This window comes from Octopus bimaculoides, chromosome 24, assembly GCF_046866305.1.
Source record: "Octopus bimaculoides isolate indiv1 chromosome 24, ASM4686630v1, whole genome shotgun sequence".
Taxonomy (NCBI): Eukaryota; Metazoa; Mollusca; class Cephalopoda; order Octopoda; family Octopodidae; genus Octopus; species Octopus bimaculoides.
In genome coordinates, this window is record NC_142951.1 from 30,470,707 (window position 1) to 30,493,206 (window position 22,500).

At 36.2% G+C, this 22,500-nt stretch overlaps 1 protein-coding gene across 3 annotated transcripts in view; it reads left to right on the forward strand.

Annotated features, from left to right (window-relative positions):
* LOC106883896 (NAD(+) hydrolase sarm1) overlaps positions 1-22,500 on the forward strand; it is a 126,064-nt gene that overhangs the window by 7,206 nt on the left and 96,358 nt on the right. The window contains exon 1 of one of the 3 annotated variants that reach the window (XM_089341409.1): positions 14,681-14,801. The exons of the other annotated variants lie outside the window; for them this stretch is intronic. The gene's annotated coding sequence lies outside the window, so the exon portion shown is untranslated. Of the gene's footprint in view, positions 1-14,680; positions 14,802-22,500 lie in introns of those variants that run through there. 3 annotated transcript variants of the gene reach the window in all.

Genomic DNA, 22,500 nt, shown 5'->3' on the forward strand with positions numbered 1-22,500 from the left:
TCTATCGGTCATTTTTGTCGAACCGCTAAGTTACGAGAACGTAAACAAAACCAGCACCAGTTGTCAAGCAGTGGGGTGGGCGACAAATACGAACAGAACGACACTCATATATATATATATATATATATATATATATATATATATATGCACATACACCCACACTAAACTCACAAGACTTTGGTTGGCCTGATGCTATATAGTAGAACTTGCACAAAATGTCATGCAGTGGAACTGAGCCCCAAGCAAACATAGTTGCAAAGCAAGCTTGTTAAGCACATAACCATGCCTTATTTGTGTTTCTTTTATACCTTATTAACCTTCTCATACCCCTAATTGTTAATTGCCTTTCATCTAATACCCATATTAGCCTTTCTTCTCATACACCTTATCACTTTTCTCATGTCCCATTAATCTTTCTTATGCTTTATTTGCCTTCCTTTTATGCCTTAAATAGTAAAAGAAGTACATACGATTTGATGACATCATTATAGCCCAATGATGTATTTTCACTCATATTGTCAATGAGGAGGATTTTTCCTTGAGATTATTTCTGCAGCAAAAAGTCTTCCCATGTCCAAGTGTATACAAAGATGTTAAATATTTCATTCAACACTGTTTCATGCACCTTCAGTTAATTGCTATAACTATTATTATTCAGCAAGGTCACTTGCTCAATGACATCAGGCCATGAAATATAAATGTGGTAGCAACAAGCAGTGAAATTAAAATTTCTGGGACATGCACTCACATCCATGTCCACACTTCTTGGTTGGTCAGAATTGGTCAGCTAGGTGTACAGTGTTGTTTTGTAAAGGTTTGGGTCTCAAGATATGAAAAACCTTCCACTGCGTAGAGTAGACTCATTATTCTATAGCTGATGATTTGCAGACATGTACTGATGCCGTAGTCTCTGGAGGAATTCCTTGATGGTGAACAGGTGGGTTTGCCTTTTGTTAGGGTAACATTTTTCCACAGTTCATCTATCTTTTTAACAGAACTGTAGTCTTGGGTCAAACAGAGCTGAAAACTGGGTAACTGACATCTGGAACTCACAGCTCTCTACAAATCATTACAGCCAGGCAAACTTTTGTATTAGCTTTCTATAATAGAAGACTGTGATAAGTAAAGTGATATTAGTGAGACTGGATATCAGTATGAATTAACTAGATGGCTGTTCTGGAGGATTTTCTGGTGTGTGCTAGACCAAATGACTCAGTATTTAGCTGCCATCCTTCTATATTTTGAGCTCATTACTATCTTTTATTCTTTGGTGCTTTGGTTGATTACAAAATGTTTTGATATACATTTATGACCATATCCCTTACTCTCTAAATTTTCTGGCTTTGTGCCATTGTAAGAAAAATGCTCATTATTTATTTACGAGTAAACCTCGAGCTATCAGTATTGACAGCAGATATACTTATCTTACTTATTATCAAAAGTGATAATAAAGTTAATGCAGAAAAAAAGTATATTTATTTTTTTAAATGATGATGGACTCTCCTGTTGAACATGATTAATGTGTGTTCAGCTTTTGCCAAATGACCTGCACAAATGATTTGTTTATAGTGATCAAATGTATGTGCCATGCATTAACTCACTCCCTCCATCAAATTGATGTTGCCTGAAACAGGTGCACAGTGTTACCACACATCAGGTGTCAGAGTGACCGTAGAGCATCGTGAAACGAAGTGTTTTGCTCAAGAACACAATGCACCATTTAGTCTAGGAATTGAAACCAAGATCTTGCAATACTCTAACCGCTAAGCCATGTATCCTTCTTAAATACAGATGCATATGTTGTAATGGTTGTTGCTAGAACAATCTAGAAAAATAAATTGTGTATAGTATTTGCTTAAAAAGCATTTTGTGGAGTTCTTCCTGCTGTTCTTTCTTTGATAGGTGCCATGTACATATTGGTTTTAGATACATAAAAATTTGTATATTTATTTATTTATCTGTCTATAATGAATTTCATAGGCACAGGTGTAGCTGTGTGCTTCATTGGTTCATTTCCAAAGTATGTGATTTTGGATTCAGTCCCCACTGAGTAGCTTCTTGGGCAAGTTGTCTTCTACTGTAGCCCCAGACCAACCAAAGTTTTGGCAGTGAATTTGGTAGGTGGGAACTGCATGTTATAAGCAGCAACAAAAATGTGGGGTTGTAATAAGGAAGAATGTTTGATCACAAAATATTGCTGCAGAAAACACACCTAACCCATGGAAAAGCATACATAAACCAACGATAGTGTTCTGGTGTGTTTACGTTCCAGTAACTTAGCAGTTCAGCAAAAGAGACCAATAGAATAAGTATCAGACTGTAAAAAAAATTTTTTAAAACAGTACTGGGGTTAATACATTTAACGAATAATTCTTCAAGGTGGTGATCCTTGCATGGAAGTAATCTAATGAGTGAAACAAATAAAAAAAATATGTAAAAAAAAATAGATAGGCGCAGGAGTGGCTGTGTGGTAAGTAGCTTCCTTACCAACCACATGGTTCCGGGTTCAGTCCCACTGTGTAGCACCTTGGGCAAGTGTCTTCTACTATAGCCTTGGGCCGACCAAAGCCTTGTGAGTGGATCTGGTAGACGGAAACTGAAAGAAGCCCGTCGTATATATGTATATATATATATGTGTGTGTTTGTGTGTCTGTGTTTGTCTCCCAAACCATCAACCGATGCTGGTGTGTTTATGTCCCCGTAACTTAGCGGTTCGGCAAAAAGAGACTGATAGAATAAGTACTAGGCTTACAAAGAATAAGACCTGGGGTCGATTTGCTCGACTAAAGGTGGTGCTCCAGCATGGCCGCAGTCAAATGACTGAAACAAGTAAAAGAGTAAAGAGATAAAGCAAAAAATAGTTTTAAAAATATATAAAAACAAAATTGTGAGATGATAAAAAATAAAAGTTTTGTATATCATTTAAATGCTAAGCAGATTTCTGTATGACCCAGTATATACGTGGCCCACAGATTAGCTCCAAACTAGGAAATTTACATCCTGTTTCATCTAGTGGGCCACTCGTTTAATAGATAAGGAAAACAATACCATCCTCAGTTCAACCATAAACGATTCCTAATTATAATCTAAAACCTTACTGGCTTTACCCATTATTAATTCTGAGTGTAAGATTATTTAAAAGTAGTCACAGCTGGTTGACCCCTTTAAAAGTGTTAGCCTATTTACTAAGGAGTCATCAGTCTACACCGTCATCACTCTACACCGTCATCATTTGGTGCTACAAGCTCTGTATTCATGGCCGAAGCACTTAACGAATTTGGTCTACTTCGCCATGCCATTTGGACTCTTTACTCACTAACCTCTTCTCCATTACTCTTCATTATATTCACTTCATTTCTGTGCTACTTCATTCTTGAAGACAATAGCACAGGAATTAAGGACTGGTTGGTGTTGGGAACTATCCTATGTTACCAACTTGGTTCTTATCTAAACCATTGTTTTAAACAATAAAAATTCCTTTTGACACCAACCTGCCACAGAGAACTTCTGATTCTATGATACAAACTTTTGTTTTAAAGTGATCTAAATTAAAAACTTTCATTCAAATTTTGTCATATTTTATAGGCGCAGGAGTGGCTGTGTGGCAAGTAGCTTGCTTATCAACCACATGGTTCCGGGTTCAGTCCCACTGCGTGGCACCTTGGGCAAGTGTCTTCTGCTATAGCCTCAGGCCGACCAAAGCCTTGTGAGTGGATTTGGTAGACGGAAACTGAAAGAAGCTCATCGTATATATGTATATGTATATATATATATGTGTGTATGTTTGTGTGTCTGTGTTTGTCCCCCCACCATTGCTTGACAACCGATGCTGGTGTGTTTACGTCCCCGTAACTTAGCAGTTCGGCAAAAAGAGACCGATAGAAGAAGTACTGGGCTTACAAAGAATAAGTCCTGGGGTTGATTTACTCGACTAAAGGCGGTGCTCCAGCATGGCCACATTCAAATGACTGAAACAATTAAAAGAGCACTTACTTTTTTTTTTAAAGTTTGGTACTTATTTTATCAGTCTCTTTGCTGAACCACTAAGTTATGGGAACATAAACACTGGTGGGACACACACACACACACACACACACACACACACACACACATTTGAAAAAATGAGCAGAGAAGGCTTTTTTGTGGATAATTTTTTTTTACAGTGAGTTAGGAATAAAGTTAAAATAAAAATTATCCCCCCAAAAGCCATCTCCACTCATTTTTTCAAATATATAATACTATACCAGGAGTCATGGTTTTTCAGATGTAGAAAATCATGCCAAATCAGAGTGGAGTCCAGCATGCCAGACCTGGTCAAACCGTCCAACCTATACCAGCATGGTCAACAGATGTTAAATGATAATGATGATGGGCTTCTTTCAGTTTCCATCTACAAAATCCACTCACAAGGCTTTAGTTGGCCCAAGGCTATAGCAGAAGACACTTGCCCAAGGTACCACACAGTGGGACTGAACACAGAACCATGTGGTTGGGAAGCAAGCCTCTTACCACACAGCCATACCTGCACCTACAGTATATTATGTACTCATCCTGCACCTCTTATGTTGCATCACTCTTTTACCCTCTCTCCACTCCCTCTCTCTATAAGATGTAATGCATAACTGAAATGATCAATCAGTTGATGCTGCATCGGCTATTATTAAACAGAGATTGATTTCAACTGATGGATTCAGACCAGAACTCTTGCAAAACAAAATTCCAAATCAAAAGTAATTGCTTAACTTCTCTCTTTCTTTTTTGCTTTTTCTGTTTCTGTTTTTTTTTTGTTTTTTTTTTGAAAAGTAATTTGTTGAACAATGGTTAAAGATAAAACTCAAATGACACCACGGTGACGCTATCTTGTATCTAATCTTGCTTCAGTTTTGAATAAAGCAAAACAAATTGAATGGTTAGGCCTAATCTAGAACATGTACAACTACACGAGAGAATCTACTCGGAAAGAAAGAGACAGACAGACAGACATACAGACGGACAGAAAGTTGTGGGATTATCAACAAATGTTTAACCCTTCCTTGAAAATTATCTACGACTACATTTTGTGTCAAGTCTTACTTTATCTTTACTTTTTTTTTTTTTTTTATGTTCTTTCTGATAATTTCCATTTCTAAACTGCAGAAAATGTTTAAGAGTATAAATCATCATCATCATCATCATCATCAACATCATCATCATCATCATCAACAACATCATCGTTTTAACATACACTTTTTCAATGCTTGCATGGGTCAGATGGAATTCTCTGAGGGAGATTCTCGAAGACTGGATGCCTTTCCTGTCACCAACTCTCACCTGTTTCCAAGCAAGGTAATGTTTCCCCTCCATAACCAGACATTTTCATTTTTTTATGGAAAACTGGAAATGAGGGAATCTACTTGTGTGAGGGTGATGCTTGTTTTTGTTTGTAACTGTCCTGTAATGATGAGACAATGAGGCATAAACACATGCATATATTTATGTATAGGGTAAAGACCCCCTTCGGTCATGAATGACCATGGGATTGAACCTAGAAAGTTTCCCTCTGAGGCACAAGTCCAGGCAAGGTTATTTATGGAAGGCCAGCAGTTATCCATGCATACCAGCCTCCTCTGTCCATGCCACTGATGTTATCCAAGGGAAAGGCAAAGGCTGACACAGCTTGGCACCAGTGACGTCGCAACTCATTTCTACAGCTGAGTGAACTGGAGCAATGTGAAATAAAGTGTCTTGCTGAAGAAAACAACAGACAGCTCAGTTCAGGAATCAAACTCACTACCTCATGATTGTGAGCCCAATACTCTAACCAGTGAGCCATGTGTCTTCACATATTTATATTATATGTGTGTGTGTGTGTGTGTGTGTGTGTGTATATATATAGTTTAAGGCAAATGTTAAATGATGATGATGATGTATATAGTTTATAGATCCAATGTAGGTAGAATCAACAAAAACAAATGCTCCATCCAATGAGAGGTAAATATCAATTTAATACAAAACCAAAAGAGCTACTAATAGTTTCATGGTGTATTTTGTAAATATGCCTAGTTAAGGTATCATAAAAGCATGAAACTGCTAGTAGCTCTTTTAGTTGTGTATTAAATAAATCGAGATATATATATATATGTGCACACACACATGCATATATACATACACCATGCACATGCTTGCACACCATACATGTGCACGATGAGCTTCTTTAGGTTTCTGTTTGCGAAATCCTCTCACAAAACTTTGATCAGCCATGAGCTTAAAGTAAGAGACACTTTGCTCAAGGTGCCACACAGCACTTAAAAAAACCATGTGGTTTTTAACTTAAAAGCCATGTGGTTGTGAAGTGAACTTTGTAACAAAACACACCCAAGCCATGCCTTTGCCTTTGCCTAAAGCTGAGTATTATATTAAATTATAAATCGGATGACGTGTTTGTCTAAACACGTAATACTAAAATAGAATGCAGTGCTATCCTCAATAGGCCTCTCCTGAGTCTCCTAAAGATCACAACAGCTGTGAAGCTAACAGGTACAGCTATCAGGTACAATGCCAATTAACTCAAACCATGTCTCAGCTAGCATGCTACACCATGCACCACCTTTTAGTAAAGCACACTACCTGATTCAGGTTAGTGTTAACTACTAACTGTCTTGCAGTTTGGTAGTCATCGTAAGGAAGGGACATCAACTGTGAAAATAATAATAATAATAATAATGATAATAATGATAATAATAATAATGATGATAACTGTTCATATCAGTGTCTTCCTGAAGACACTGCTTTGCAACATGTGTGCTGCACAAATGAGACAGGTGTGTTGCAAAAGTGAAATCGTTTGGAGGTCAGAATGATTGAAATTTTCGAGGTTAGTGTGTTGTGTTTAATTGCTAATGAACTCCAAAAAACTGTGTTGCCATCCTTAAAAGGTTTTGAAAGCTCTGTTCTAAACTGTGCACATAGGCATGCAACATCTGTGTGTGTGCGTGTGTGTGGTTATCAATAATAAGAAAACCATAGCTCGTTGAGCGAGGTCCTTACTGATGTTTGTTCCTTATACAGTTACAGGCACTCCCTCATCACTCTCACCACCAACGAACCAGTGATTTGGCCATTACTGACATGTAGCCAACAATTCTATTGCTCACCATTTGCAATATAAAATAGATAAAGATTAATGTTGCCAAAACCAAATATGTTGCATTAATCTTTTAGTATTTTTAACTGGCCATATCAGGCCGAAATATCCTACCAGTTTTAAGTTCAAACTGGCCAGATCTGGTTTCTTACGCTTATCATACAATGTTATTTTAAAAGTAAATGTTGAAATAATGTGAATAAATACGCATTACATTTGACAGAGGAATCTGAATACTAAAGGGTTATTAGATACTGTGAAATAATTCTATTTGAGTCTGAGGTGAACAGCAGAAAATGGAGAAAACTGTACATTAAATATTTATAGCATGAGAAATGAACTGAAGCAATAATTTATTAAATTGGAAACAAAACAAATTAATGAGACAAGAACATGAAGACCTTGGACCTCTTAGAATTTATAATTTTAACAACTGTGGCAGGCTTGGTAATCTTTGGCTGGTTTATATTTTTATCCTTACCATTTTCTAGAGATGCCATGAAACTGGGCTTGTAGTCGTATTTGTGACTCACATCATGTGAGTTTTGGTTAGGTGTTGAATTGGCAGAGATGTTAGGGTGTTGGAGAGAAGTGGTTCACTACATTTCTTTCCAAATGCGAGTGCTCTGATTTCAAATTCTGCATGGAACAACCTTGCCTTTCATTCTTTTGGGGAGGAGGTGGGAGTCAGTTAAAAAAAAAAAAGAAGACAGCCTGCATGGTGGATTGGTAGAACTGTAAGAGTATTGGACAGGGTGTTGCCTCGAGATATTCATTCCAGTTCTTTGCATTCTATGATGGAATTTTGTGCAGTTTGATACTCCTCACTCACCCGGCAGCTTTGGTGTACGTTACTAGCATTCTGGTCAGATCAGTTAATCACCAGCTCATTTCATCATCAGCGCATTTTGTCACCAGGTCATTTCTTTGCCAGTTCATTTTGTAACCAGGCAGGCCAATTCATTACCAGCTCGTTATACCACCTGTTAATTTTGTCATCAGCTAATTTCATCATCTCATTTCATTGCCAGCATATTTTGTCACAAGGTCATTTCTTTGCCAGTTCATTTTGCCACCAAGCAAGTCAGTTTGTTTCCCAGCTCATTATACCACTCGTTAATTTTGTTGCCAGCTCATTTCATCACTCGGTCATTTAATCGTCAGGTCATTTTGTCACTGGCTAATTTCATCACTAGGTCATTTTGTCATCAGGTTATTCTGTCACCAGCTTATTACATCACCAGCTCATTCCATTGCCAGCTAATTTCATCACCTGGTTAATTTGTCATCAGCATCCAAAAACAGAATAACAGCTGTTTATTAAATGAACGTTGCTTTAAACGAAGGTACTGAACTGGTGTTAAGGAATACAAGCTTTCTCCTTCTGCTAATATTAAGATGTAGGGAATAATAGAAACTGGAATGAAGCATTGGAAATTAAATGAAACACTGACAAGACTGAGATAAAATCCTTCCTTGTTTTTATTTTTTGCTTTTGGTTTCTTTCCTTTATCGTAACAAAGGAACATACATAAAGTGGCACTTGTGGAACATTGATGGTTATATGTGTGTGTATATACATGCGTGTGTCTGTATATATGTGTATGTTTGTGTACGTGTGTGTGTATATACATGCGTGTGTCTGTATATATGTGCATGTTTGTGTACGTGTGTGTGTATATACATGCGTGTGTCTGTATATGTGCATGCATTCGTGTATGTGTATGTATATTGTGTGTGTGTGTGTGTATAAATAAAACTTACATAAGCAAAAAAACTTACATAAGCAAAATGAAAAGAAAATTATGTAAAAAAAAAAAAAAATTATTCCTGGAATCTTTTTTTTTTTTTTTTTTTTTTTGTGTTAAATTATCAAAAACACACATTCTGAACACAAAATGACACAAAATAAAAGCTGAAGTTAAAATAAAAATGAAATTTAGACATTAACATTTCAGATTATGAGTAACTACTTTCAAGAAAATTTTTTTGGTTCAGAATAGTAATTGTCTGTGACAGAACAGTATTTGTCTATCACATTTCACATGTGATTTTTTTCATATCTCTATATTATTATTTTTTAGTTGGTTTCTTCTCCTTGGATACATTTTTGTAATATGGCACTTGTTTGGTTGGAGCTGTTGTGATGAACATATTCTCCATGATGGAATCAAATAACTAGATAATATGTGTGCTATTCTCATTATCTCTCCTATATCTCTGGAAATATCATCTTCATTGTTTGCATTACATATTAAACAACACTAGTTTAACCCTTTTGCTACTGCATTTCTATTGATAGACATTGGTTTTGCTTCAGTTAATTTTGAAAATAATGAAAGATTCAGTAAGATAATTGTCATTATTAAACCAGTGTTTGGAACTTAAATTAAAATGGAATTTTGATGGAAGATTTTAATTTATCTCAGGAGATAAAGTATAACCAAAGCTATATTTTTTCTTTCAGTCATATTTGATGAGTGATAATTTGCCTTTCCATTTTTGGAAAGTTTTTCAGCATGAAACCATTCAGTTATGTAAATTGGCTGTTATGAGGATATAAATAAAGCATGGCCGTTGCCAGTACTGCCTGACTGGCCTTCGTGCGGGTGGCACGTAAAAGCACCCACTACACTCTCTGAGTGGTTGGCGTTAGGAAGGGCATCCAGCTGTAGAAACTCTGCCAAATCAGATTGGAGCCTGGTGTAGCCATCTGGTTTCACCAGTCCTCAGTCAAATCGTCCAACCCATGCTAGCATGGAAAGCGGACGTTAAACGATGATGATGATGAATGTGTGTGTGTGAAAAAAGTCATCCGCAGTTAGGTACCGGTGTCGATGTGATTGACTAGTCCCCTCCCCTCAAATTTCAAGCCTTATGCTTATAGAAGAAGGGATTATTTATTATTATTATCATTATTATTATTATCATTATCATTATTATTATTACTGAGTGACAAAGCAGTGCATGCCATCAAAGTAACACTGGGTTAAAATATACGAAGCCCAGTATACCCATCATGACTACCCGTCTGATAAGGGTACACCAGGCACATGCCTCACAACCATATGTGGGCATCATGGTGATCTCATATCATTATTATTATTACTCAAATTCCGCCAGGGTCAACTTTACCTTTCATCCTTTCAGGGTCGATAAAATGAGTAGCTGTTGAGCATAGGAATCAATGTAATTAACTTACCCCCTCCCTTGAAATTGCTGGCCCTGTGCCAAAATTTGAAACCATTATTATTATTATTATTATTATTATTATTATTATTATGATTGAAATATTTTATACCTAAAGAAAAGCCTGTAACAGCAGGTAACTACATGGATAATTACTTTGTCTGGCCATTAAGTAGCAGTAACATAACTGATTCTGATCTATACAGCATGGCATGTGTTATATATATGTCTATACAGCATACACATGGTAGTGATTTTCTGTTAGATTATTGTTTTATTCTTATTGTTGTTGCTATTTTGAGTTGTTTATTATATTTATCTAATTTATATATTGCAATTTTCGGTGAATAATAAACATTGTTGGCTGGTTACTGGTTTTCAACGGGTTCGCTACACTTTTGATATATTGTATGTATGTGTGTGTGTGTGTGTAGAAGCGTATATATGTATGTATATGTATGTATATATATATATATATATGTATGTGTGTATGTATATGTATGTGTGTATGTATATATATGGATGTATGTATATGCATATGTATGTATGTATATGTATGTATATGCATATATATGCATGTGTGTATGTGTATATATATATATATTTATATATATATATATATATGCATATATATGCGTGCATGTGTATGTATGTATGTGTATATATATGTATGTGCATTTATGTATGTATGTATGTGTGTGTGTGTGTGTGTGCATACGAACCTCTGATAATATATATTCTTTATTGATTAACAATTAACAGTTTCAGTGTTACTTGCATATTTCATTAATCTGTTCAGCGTATTTTCATTTTTTAAATTTAATTTTTGCAATTACATTTCATGTCAGTCTTTTGTTTTCATTTCACATTTCTAAGACCTATTCTGGCATTAGAAAGAAATATGAATTATAATTCACGGGGCTGGGCTGTGAAAGAAGAGACACTTGCTGAAGGGTCCATTCAAGCAAGCAAGCCTCTTAATATCCATACATTTCTCCACCTGTTTCGAGGATAATACTGATGATAATAAAGCAGAGTTTCAAAGAAGATTTATTGCTAAGTCAAATAAATAAAGTGGAGGTGCGTGGCTTAGTGGTTAGGATGTTGACTTCTGATTGTAAGATTGCAGTTTTGATACCAGGACCAGGTGACACATTATGTTCTTGAGCAATACAAGTCTTAAAAATATAAGATTAAAAAAATGAAATGAAGTTGCAAAAATTTAAATGAAGAATGAAATATGCTGAACAGATTAATTAAATATGCAAGTAATGATGAAATTGTTTATTGTTAATCAATGGAAAATGTGTATTATCAAATGTAACATTTTATTTTTTTCATGTATATCATTAGACAATGTTGTGAGGAGACTGGTTTATGTTAGTCACTTTTTTTGTTGTTTTTTTAAATTTATTTACTAGTTCAGCAGTATCATTGCCAAGCAGTGTTAAAGCAAAAGCTAACTTTAGGTTAGTTAAAATGTTTCTGACATATTTCAGCTTCTAAAAGGAAATTCTCTGCAATCACTGTGGAGGAAAAAAGTTCTGTGTTATGGTAAAAAGGTGTAAAACACCATATCTACCCAGTGTTGCCTCCCCCTTTTGACAAGGACTGGCCTGCAAGAGTCCTGTGCCAGTGCCATGTGAAAAACACTTGTGCTGGTGCTGCATAAAAGTGCTTGTGCGGTGCCATGTTAAAAGCATCCAGCACACTCTATAAAGGAGTTGGTTTTAGGGAGGGCATCCAGCTGTAGAGGATAAAGACCTCCTTCGATCATGAATAACCATGGTATTGCACCTAAAAAGTTCTCCTCCAAGGCACAAGTTTGGACAAGGTTGTTTATGGAAAACCAGCTGTCATTCATGCATACCAGCCTCCCTTCTCCATGCCACCGATGTTGTCCAAGGGAAAGGCAAAAGGGCTGATACAGTTTGGCACCAATGACATTGCAACTCATATCTACAGATGACTGAACTGGAGCAATATAAAATAATGTATTCTGCTCAAATACACAACATAAATCCTGGCCCCAAGAATCGAACTCACTGCTTCATGATTGTGAGCCTGACACTCTAACCACTGAGCCATGTGCCTTCACATGGCTGTAGAAACCATGCCAAACCAGATTGGAGCCTGGTGCAGCTCTTCAGCTTACCAGCTCTTCAGCTTACCAGCTCTTCAGCTTACCAGCTCTGGTCAAACTGCTCAACTCATGCCAGCATGGAAAACAGATGTTAAATGATGATGATGATGCTGATCCAATACATTATAATAAACCCATACATCCATTGTGTAATCCATTTCATCTCATATTGCTTTAATTGTTGCTACAAGTTACTGTTTCTCAGCCTTTTATCATTACAGTCCGTTTTTGGTTAATCAATAACCCTTTGCAATGCATTTGTTAATTAACTATACCTAATTATCAGTGTCTCTTTCAATCTGTCTGTTTCTTCTCCTTCACCCCCCCCCCCCACCACCACCACCATCACCGACATGCACATCAAAGGCAATTAAACAAACTGCTTTGACTATTTCTGTATTTCATTAAATCAGTGATTGACAGGTCATTTCGTAAGCTGCATGCTGGATGGAAATGTTCCTTATTAAGTTAAACCGTTCATTAGCAGGTGCTGAAAAGTTCCTGGCTTTGAGGGTTTTGCAGAAGGCCTGGTTGGAGGCCCCACTTTCCAAGTTCTTTTACAGGGATTAGAAAAACTGAAGGACTGCTGCAATAAGTGTGTGAATCTGAGAGGGGAATATGTTGAATAAAATCACCCTGAACTGATCCTCCTGTATTTTCTTTTACCCAAAGCCAGGAACTTTTCTATACCCACTCGTATCTATTTGTGGCTGTCTGTCTGTCCGTCTGTCTCTATCTATTCTTCCTTCCTTATAGTATACTGTTCTATTAGGTAAGAGATAAACATTGATTGATGCACAAAGCATAGATTTTTCTGAGATACTGATAGTTTCATGCAACGAAAATGGCACAGCATTTTCTAACATGTCTGGTACCTTCTTGCAATCTTCAGATTGCTTATAAAAATATAAATATATATATATATATGTATATATATATATATATATATATATATATATATATATATATATATATATAAATAAAGGAAAGAATAAATAGAGTCAAAAGGAATAAGGAGTATGTTTCAACAGGTGTTTAATAACCACTACACATGTTTTTTCACACACAAGGAATGCCTCAGCCTAGAACTGGTGGTATACCATAATTCTGCCGGCTATCTGGTAATTCTAAGGGTGAACGAGCTCTGTTTTGTACTCTAATATGTTCTTAACAGAATACACCTCAGCATATATATATATATATATATATATATATATATATATATATATATATATATGTATATATATATATGTATATATATATATATATATTCATTTAACTAAAAACTTTTCAAGGTGGTGCTCCAGCATGGCCAAAGTCTAATGACTGAAACAATTGAAAGATAAAAGACAAATGCTGTGTTGTTGGTGTTGGGCAAAATGTTTTGTGGCATTTCATCCTCTCTCCATGTTCTGAGTTCAAATTCTGCTGAGGTTAGCTCTGCCTTTCGTCGTTTCGGGACGGATAAAATAAGTATCAGTTGAGCATTGGAGTCAACATAATCAGTTTGCCCCATCCCTCCCCTTGAAATTCCTGGCCTTGTGCCAAAATTTGAAGCCATTATTGTATTTGTGAACATTTTTACATTTTGATAAATGTTCCGAAAGAAAAATATGTTGACATTTGTGTGTCAGTGACACCCTGGGTTTGTGAATTACCCACCACCCTCACCTTCGCCCTATTTTAGAATTTTGTTCGGTGGGGTGTGTTGGGTGTGTTGTTGGTCACATTTCAGTGCTGTGCAACACCACCACCACCACCACCACCACCACCACCTCCACCACTTGCCTCCGACATCTGCAACATATATATAAGTTTACTATCTTTATATGTGCACAAAGGATAAACCCTTTGTAATTTATGTCTGAAGTCAACAGCTCCCTCAACCCTTTCCCAGTCACTGTGAACTCTTGACATCGGTTTATTATTGGCTGGTTCCCCTTTGAACACTGATTAGCTTTTGCAGATAGATAACTGAGAGAGAGAGAGAGAGAGAGAGAGAGAGCGAGAATGAAAGAGAATGAAGGAAAGAATGAGAGAGAGAGAGCAAACTCTCAAAGTCCCTAGCTTACTACATACATATGGCAGGCTCACATTATTAGTTACATACACTGGTATAATTAGTACACACCATTTAGTACATTTTACTAACTACATACATACAGTCAGCCAGTGAGTTTGAAGTAACTGCTAGATCTCTTTCTCGACATTTCATTGGTCGGTTTGTCTTACTAAACTGACATTGCTAGTGTTCAGTTTCTAACCATTCATTCCCCCCCAACAGTGGCGGCAGAAAAGCCAGTGAAGATGCTACTTCATAGTAGACCAGTGCTTGTAGAATGATGGGTGAGTTGGTGGCTTGCCTACCAAAGTCTTTTCTCTTGTATGTTGGTTTAGAATGTACGTGTGTGTGTGTGAGTCTGAGTGTACATCTGTGTGTGTGTGCGTGAGTGTACATCTCTGCATGTATGTGTGGAGATAAAGTTTACTTTGAAAGGTATCTTTTTCTTTTACTCGTTTCAGTCATTTGACTCTGTGGCCATGCTGGGGCACTGCCTTGAAGAATTTTTAGTCAATTGTATCACCCTCAGGACTTAATTTTTTGCTAAGCTTGTTACTTATTCTATCAGTTTTTTCTTTTTTTTTTTTTTTTGCTGAATCACTAAGTTATGGGGACATAAACACACCAACACCAGTAGAGGAGGACAAACACAAACATCCCCCCCCTACACACACATATATACACAATGGGCTTGCTCCAATTTCCGTCTACCAAATCCTCTTTGGTCAGTCCGAGGCTATAGCAGAAGACACTTGCCCAAAGTGCCACGTATTGGAACTGAACCCAGAACCATGTGGTTATGAAGCCAGCTTCTTACCGCACAGTCATGCCTGCACCTATTTGGAAGCAATTAACTGTGTCAATACTCAAACCAGCATTCATGAATTGTCCAAGTGAATCACAAGACCCCCAGGTCCCCTCCTTTGCTGTGACCTTATCTTTGAAGAATTCTGTATGGATTGGTTGTATTCCTCACAGTTTTGTAGTGTAAAGATGACAACGGCATTGATATTCCAAAGTCTGGGATAATAATAGCAGCTTCTAGAATAGATCTGTTAGTGGAAGCACTTTCTATTATTATTCTTACCTGCCCTGAAGCATTTAGCATTTGTAATCATAGGTTTATTTATAACTTGCTTCCCATCCCAATTTGATAAGCATTTTGATGACAATTCCAATATTACCTTGAGATGTTTACTTTCTGTATTATCTTAGGCATACACGCATGCACACACACACCTACATGTGCATGCATGCACACCCACACACAAGTAACGTGTGTAGGTGTGCTTTCACAGAAATTCTATACATAACTCTTTGTGTGATCATAGAAATATTTCTCTCTGTTTTATACAATCACTGATGTGTGTGTATATGTGTGTGTGTACCTATGTGTGTATATATATATGTGTGTGTGTGTACATACATGTCTGTGTATATATATATATGTATGTATGTGTGTGTGTATGTATGTATATATAAGTAAATAATCCATATTATAGCAGTAGTAGATATATTCTTTCATATCACAACAATCACAGAAAGTCGGGCTTTAACCAAGCATTTCATAATACCCTTAAAGCCAGGAACTTTCCAGCGGTTTACCTATCACAGTTTATTATTTAAGCTTACATTGATTCCTCCGTGGTGTTGTTTTGCATTTATAATAAAATAAATATATACAAACTAAAAAACTAAGAAGAAAAAATATCCAGTAGAGTACTGTTTCTACTTTGCGAATTTTCACCTATCGCAGGGGATTTTGGAACGTAACACTCGCGATAGTCGAGGGATTAATGTATACACAAGGGGGCACTGAAAAGTTCCCAGCTTTGTGTAAAAGAAAATACAGGAGGGTTAGTTATGATTTTATTCAACATATTCCCCTCTCAGATTCACATACAGACACACACACATATATATATGAGGGGGTGTGGAATAGGTCCTGGCTTTAAGGGTATCACAAAAGGCCTGGTTGGAGGCCCAACCTTCTGAGTTCTTTTACAGGGCTTAGAAAAACTGAAGGACCGCTGCAATAAGTGTGTGAATCTGAGAGGGGAATATGTTGAATGAAATCACAATTAACTGATCCTCCTGTATTTTCTTTTACCCAAAGCCAGGAACTTTCAGTACACCCTTGTACATAATATGTATATATATATATATACATGAGGGGGTGCTGAAAACTTCCTGGCTTTAAGGGTATCATGAAAGGCCTGGTTGAAGGCCCAACCTTAGAAAAGGGCTTAGAAAAACTGAAGGGTTGCTGCAATAAGTGTGTGAATCTGAGAGGGGAATATGTTGAATGAAATCACAATTAACTGATCCTGCTGTATTTTTCTTTTACCCAAAGCCAGGAACATTTCAGCACCCACCCCCGTCATATAAGGATATAAGAATGCCATTAGATGGTGGAATATTTATCTAAAGTTGTTATGGCATGACAAATATGGATATAGTTGTTACAACATGGTGAATATATATGAATGGTTGGTTATAACATGGTTATAAGACTGTTATCAGACGGGAATATATCTATGGTTGTTATGACACGGCAAATAACATCTGTGTTGTAGCATGACTAATAATGAGTGTGGTGTTTATGACATGGTGACTACGACGACCATGGTCGAATGACAAATACGGATATCAATGCAATTACATGACAGATATCTCTATGGGTTTCATAAAAAATATCTATATCAGAGAGTGCTGAAAAGTTCCTGGCTTTGGCTAAAAGAAAATACAGGAGGATCAGTTAATTATGATTTTATTCAACATAATCCCCTCTCAGATTCACACCCTTGTTGCAGTGGTCCTTCAGTTTTTTTTAAGCCCCGTAAAAGAACTTGGAAAGTTGGCCCTCCAGCCAGGCCTTTTGCAATACTCTTAAAGCCAGGAATTTTTCAGCACTCTCTGTCTCTCTCTTACACACACACACACACACACACACACACACACACACACACACACACACACACACACACACACACACACACACATATGTGGAGTACTGAAAAGTTCCTGGCTTTGGGTAAAAGAAAATACTGAAGAATCAGTTAATTATGATTTTATTTAACATAATCCCCTCTCAAATTCACACATGTATTGCAGCAGTCCTTCTGGTTTTCCGAAGCCTTGTAAAAGAACTGGAAAGGTTGGGCCTCAAATCAGGCCTTTTGCAATATCCTTAAAGCCAGAAACTTTTCAGCACTTCTTCATATGTAATGCTATCAACCATAGATACACTCACCATCATAGACAACCAAATCCTTATTTGCCATGTTATAACAACCATATCATGTTATAACAACCATATCATGTTATAACAACCATATCATGTTATAACAACCATATCATGTTATAACAACCATATCATGTTATAACAACTATGGACACTTGTTTCTCTGGGATTGGTCAAATGATAGACACCTGATGAGACCCCAATTAGGATCGAAAATTGATTCCAGCTGTTCATCATTTTACCAGTCTATGGACAAATAGTTAAATTTGCCCTTTTTTCTGTTTTCTATATAGAAAATATGTCACATATATCATATATCATTTCTTGATGCTGTTTGGACTGAGATCCCAGTTGATAAGCTGCTGATATTAAATAAGATGTTAAATGCTTATTATATTATGCAAGTTAGTTCGCTCATTTCTCTGAAGCTACTGGATTTGTTGTGTATCATAAACAGATTGACTACTTGTTTTTTTTGGATTGGTTAAGTGATGTGGACACTTCTGATAAGTTTTGAAAATTGGTTAACTCTTTAGCAGGCATGGTTGTGTGGTAAGAAGCTTGCTTTCCAACTGCATGGCTCCAGGTTCATTCCCACAGTGTGGCACCTTGGGAAAGTGTCTTCCTCAGGCCATTATAAACTGAGGTGACGAGCTGACAGCATTGTTAGCATGCTGGGCAAAATGCTTCATGACATTTTGCCCATTTTGTGCCAGAATTTGAAGCCAATATTTAGATAAACTAAGGCAGCAAACTGGCAGAATTGTGAGCACGCTGGATGACGTGCTTTGTAGTATTTTGTCTGCCATTACATTCTGAGTTCAAATTCCGCCGAGGTCGACTTTGCTTTTCATCCTTTCGGGGTCGATAAATTAAGTACCAGTTATGCACTGGGGTCGATGTAATCGACTTAATCCCTTTGTCTTTCCTTGTTTGTCCCCTCTGTGTTTAGCCCCTTGTGGGCAATAAAGAAATCAGAATTGTTAGCACATTGGGCAAACTGTTTTGTCGAATTTTGTCCATCTTTATGTTCTGAGTTCAAAATTCTGCTGTAAACATATATTTACATTACAGGAAATGTGTCAAGGCCGACAGGAAGTGGTGCAGCTTCCTAGGTCTAACCAACAGTAGTATTATTCCCTTCAGGGGACTGCCACATTAAGTTGACAGCATACAACTACTTCATCGTATCACTACTGCATAAATCTCTCTGAGAGATTTAGAAATGTATTATTTCTAAAGTCTAGAGTTGTTTGCTTAACAGAAGCATTTTTTTTTTTGCTCTCTGTAAATTTCTCGGTAGCATGCAGAAACATTTGTTATGTTAACAGAAAGTTTTGCACTTTGTTCAAAATTTGGATTTTGTGCTTGAGAAAGTTATTATAAAATAAAACTCATAAAGCAGCTCCTCATAAAGTGAGGTATTACTGTATATATATATATATATATATATATATATATATATATATATATATAGTACCCTTGTGTATATATGTACATATCTAATATTGTATGTATATATTTTATTAATTTGCCTGTACGGCTGATAATTTGCTTACCACTTGTGATGGTATTTTAATAATATCATCCCTATACATATATATTCATACATATATATATATATATATATATATATATATATATATATCATTATGATCATCATCTCATCATCATCATCATTTACCATCCGTTTTCCATGCTGGCATGGGTTGGATAGTTTGACTGAGCTGGTAAAGCCAGGGGTTGCATCAGGCTCCATTGTCTGTTCTGGCATGGTTTTCTACAGCTGGATGCCCTTCCTAATCCCAACCAGTGCACAGAGTGTACTGGGGGGTGCTTTTTATGTAGCACCAGTGCTTTTAACATGCCCCCCCTTCCCCTCCGCAGCACTGGTATCAATTCTACTGTGGTAGACAGGTGTTCTCGAGTACAGCAGTGCAAGAGATATCTCGGTCCTTAGTAATCTTTTTCGTAAGGCTCAGTGTCTTCAGGTCAACCTTCAGTAGTTTATACCACACATAAATGTGTGTGTGTGTGTGTGTGCATTGGTGTGTGCGCATCTGTATTCATTCATTCATTCATTCATTGCAATTCTCTATATGCCTGACCCTCCTCACTCATTGCTGGTTGCTATTATAAGACTCACATCTGAGACAACATACATCTCGTTTTTCTTCTTCTTTTTTTCTTTTCTCCTCATGCGGGTCTTCCTTTAACTTGGCTTTACACCAATTGTTGTGGCACACTGTGTGTTCTTAGTTGGCTCCGAGCCATAAATGTACTGGATATCAGAGAATGCTTAACTTCTTACAGGTTGGAAACTGACGAATTATGTTTGCGGCATCATTTTTTTTCTTTTTTTTTTTTTCTTTTTCTGCGTTCTATATTGGAATATTACAGATGAGCACATACAAACAGACACACTCGCTCTCAAATACACTTACACTCAAATACACATTCATTCAAACACACACACACACACGCACGCTCTCTCTCTCTCTCTCTCTCTCTCTTGCATTTCTCATTTTTCCTTGGATAAGAAAATATTAGTCTACATAAATCTACTTCAAATTGAGTAGAAAAATATTCACTCAAAGTATGCATGCATGTGTCTATACATGTTATATAAATATATATATATATATATATATATATATATATATATATATATATATATATATATATCATCATCATCGTCGTTTAACGTCTGCTTTCCATGCTAGCATGGGTTGGACGATTTGACTGAGGACTGGTGGACCAGGAGGCGACACCACGCTCCAATCTGATATATATATATATATACATATATATATATATGTGTGAGAAAGTTGGTATGTGAAAGCACGTGGTTGGATGTATAAAAGATAATAAGAGTGAAAAAACTACAGAAGGCTTGTGTTACTTGGTTAAAGTATATATTTAAATTATGTCAGAAAAATGTTAGAAAAATGTTAGAAAATCTTTTTGGTATATAAACATTGTATTTTGAGAAATAACCGGTTTCGTGTTGTCTTTTCAAATTTCTCTACTTCACAATGAAGTAGAGAAATTTGAAAAGACAACACGAAACCGGTTATTTCTCAAAATACAATGTTTATATACCAAAAAGATTTTCTAACATTTTTCTAACATTTTTCTAACATTTTTCTAACATTTTTCTGACATAATTTAAATATATACTTTAACCAAGTAACACAAGCCTTCTGTAGTTTTTTCACTCTTATTATCTTTTATATATATATATATATATATATATATATATATATATATATATAAATGTGTATATATATATATATAAATGTGTATATATATATATGTAAATGTGTATATATACATATGTAAATGTGTATATATATATATGTGTGTGTGTGTATATATATATATATATATATATATATATATATATATATATATATATATATAAATGTGTATATGTGTGTATATATATATGTAAATGTGTATTTGTATATATATACAAATGTGTGTATGTATATATATGTATATATACCTCTTCTCCAGCCTGATCTTACTACTAAGGTGGTAACAAAAAAAGTTAACTAACCCCGCTGGCCAGATACAAAGGTATCCATCACTATGCCTCTTACACACGTCACACAGCCACTCCTAATCAAAAGTGACACTGTAAAGAGCAACACACAACCAAAATCAGGTTCAATAGTGGGTTCCATTTTCTGCTCCAGTATTCACTATTTTGTGCAAGACACCAAAAAGGGGTTTCATGTGATTTGCATAATGTTTCTCCTCTACTGTTACATCGTTATTTCAGCATTTTAATGAAATATGTGTATGTCCCATAAAGCTATGAACACCACACCTGTTTTTTCGGCTTGTTCTTATTTTTTTTCTGTTTATATTAATGTTTGTTACAGAGACTCTTATGCAAACACATGTATATATTTATATACGTATTTACACGTGTGCATATATTCATAGACTAATTTATATAGAGAGAGATTTTTTAAAGAGCAAAGTACATTAATCTTTTAATTCTTTGTTTTGATTAGACTAATTAGCTTGCTAATAGCTCTTTTATCCCAAATTTTAATCTCTCAAACATTGCGTTGGTTAAGAACTGTCTCAGTTTATAGGGTGAGTGGTGTGTGTGTGTGTGTGTATGTGTGTGTGTGATACATATTCATACAATAGACCAAATCAGTTTTGTTTAGTATATGTCTATGTTTGTATATGAAATCAATATCAACACTCATCCAAAGTACATACCACATTCATTTTTTTTCGTCTCTATTAAATTTGAACATCTTTCTCTCTCTCTCTCTCTCTCTCTCTCTCTCTCTCTCTCTCTCTGTTCATTCATTTTTATGTCCGTGTTTCCATGTTTGCCTGGAGTGTGGCTCTTTTATCTCCTTTTTCTCTTTTACTTGTTTCAGTCATTTGACTGCGGCCATGCTGGAGCACCGCCTTTTAGTCAAGCAAATCGACCCCAGGACTTATTCTGGGGGGGGGGGAAACACAGACACACAAACACACACATATATATATATATATACACATAAATATATACGACGGGCTTCTTTCAGTTTCCGTCTACCAAATCCACTCACAAGGCTTTGGTCGGCCCGAGGCTATAGTAGAAGACACTTGCCAAGGTGCCACGCAGTGGGACTGAACCCAGAACCATGTGGTTAGTAAGCAAGCTACTTACCACACAGCCACTCCTGCGCCTCAGAGATTTTTTTATCTATGGACCCCTTTGATTG